We start from the raw sequence: 2,447 nt of genomic DNA, 5'->3' as shown, positions 1-2,447 counted from the left end.
GATCGGAAATAAGGTAGAAAATTTATTTGGAGGTGGTTAAAATGACATTGACTGTAAGGAAATTTTACTATCAGGAAAGGCCAAAGAGGTGGCCGACACTTTAAAGGTAAGTGGATAATTATAGGCGCGTGTGCCAAAAGAATACAGTGATGATGGTTAAAAATGTGAAGGTTTAATTATGGTTTGGAAGATTGACATTCCTTCTGATGACTGTGCAATACCCAACCGTAATAGTAGTTGGTAAAGGTTTAATTCGTGTAATCGCCATGAACGGGCTATCTATCTTAGAAGGTCCTATCTTGAGATAAGCCAGGACCATGTTTCAAAAAGGACTAGATGAACCCTTGAGTTAATTCTTCTATTTAGGGCGTATGATTAAGAATGGTATTAACCTGCTATCGTTGCTTTGATTGAAACTCTTCTGCACTTTTATCTGCTTCATGTCATGTATGTATGTCAGGATCAGGAGTGTTCTTCATGAATCAGGAATGGTGATTATGTTACCTCCTTAGAAGGATTTGATACGAGATGTATGGACTCTGTATGGTTAGCTATTAAGACTTCAGGGAAAATGAATGACTACAGTGGGTCAGTGGTGGACCATAGTAAGGCAGCAATGATTCTGCGAGTAGTGAGCTGATTACAACCATGAGAGTTGTATTGGAATGGGTGTTGAGATTGAGTACCACTAATCGGGTCGTGGTAGTGTATAAGTTATCATTGATAGACTAATTAAGTAGAGTATCTACCTGGTGAATAATTATTCTTTCTTATCAATAGAGAGTCGTATTATTATACGAGGAAGGTTGCGGTGCAAGCATAGAATTCTAGTAACGATGATGTATAGAATGAGATCCCAGATTCGATTTTCGATGTCGAGGGAGTTTCAAAGGTGATTATGTATAAGCTCGAGGAAGAGTGTGGGTCCATAGAATGATGGACGGGATAGCGAAAATATTTAGGCATGGGAAATACGAGGCTATAATGCTTAATGTTGATTTATATACGTATATGATTTGTTCTCCTATGACAAACCTCTATAGTTCAGAGGTAGGTTCCAAGCCAGATATTTTGTGGCAGTATATTTTTTTTTTCATATATACAATTCTCTTCAATTCGTTCTTTTCTCTTCTTTTCATTTCATGTAAGCTGAGAAGAACAACCCTTCCAGAAAGGGGAGGTATTGCCGAATGACTATCTATCTGTGTTATAGAAGCCTAGTAGGATACCAGCTATTGTTTAATTGCTTGTCAAGTACTAAAGGCTGGCCACCTTCTGTACTAACTAAGCGATATAACAAGTGTTCATGATCATAGTGATCTCTCAACAAATTCCTTTACTTCTATATGAAGGATTAAGCTTCCAAAGATAGAAGCAGCTGAAAAAGGAGTAGTAAAGTTATGGTGGTATTCAGAATGGAAACACGTTCATGATACTAAGGTTGACGTGGTTATTAAAAGGTTATAGAACACTAACGAGCAACAGTGTAACCAGTATAATATTATGTACGGAAGATAGCAACGACTACGAACTGGAAAATGATGGGTAGTGAGAAGCAAAAGATATAATACTAGAAGCTATGATGAGAGCCGGTGCAATAGACTTGAAAGAATTTGGAATGATCACTTAACGCAGATTAAGTTATCTCACGATAATCGATCGTATGTTAGTATTGAGGTATCGCCTTATGAGATCCTTGAGGGAAGACAATGTCGATCTCCCTTATGTTAGGACTAAGTTGTAGAGCGCAAGATGCTCGGACCCGCAGTTGTCTAAAGGACCAGGGATATAATAGATCTAATCAGAGGACGGCAGGTAGTAGCCCAAGATGGACATGATAAATATGTTGATTTGACACGAAAGGACAAAGAATAGGAAGTAGGGGACCTAGTGTTGTTATAGGTATTCCCTTGGAAAGGAAGGATGAGGTTCGGAAAGAAATGAAAGCTAAGTCCACGAATTGTTGGACCCTTGGATATATTAAGACATATTGGGAAGTTATCATATGAGCTATCCCTAACCCCGAACATGTAACAAGTTCGTAACGTGTTTCACGTATCAATGTTAAGGAAGTGTAATTCAGATGCCAGATAAATAGGGGCATATGAGCGCATAGACATGCAACCCGACGTAACCTATATGGAGCAACCAGGAAGGGTTATAGAGTGAAAAGGAACAAGTGCTTAGGGGAAGGATTATCAAACTAGACAGAGTTTGGTGGCAGGACCACAATGTGGGAAAATTGACTTGAGAGTTAGAAAGTGCAATATTAAGAAGGTATCCCTATTCATTTTTATCTGATTCCGGGACGGAATCCTTTTAAGGAGGGGAGACTGTAATAACCCCAATTTTTGAGAAATTTTGAAACCCTTATGAATAGTGTTTTTACTGAACGAGAAAACTTTTCATGCCACACTATGTAGGGGTTCTGTTATGGATATTCTGAG

This window comes from Apium graveolens, chromosome 1, assembly GCF_009905375.1.
Source record: "Apium graveolens cultivar Ventura chromosome 1, ASM990537v1, whole genome shotgun sequence".
In the NCBI taxonomy this organism is placed as follows: Eukaryota; Viridiplantae; Streptophyta; class Magnoliopsida; order Apiales; family Apiaceae; genus Apium; species Apium graveolens.
Note: the sequence above shows the minus strand (reverse complement) of the source record.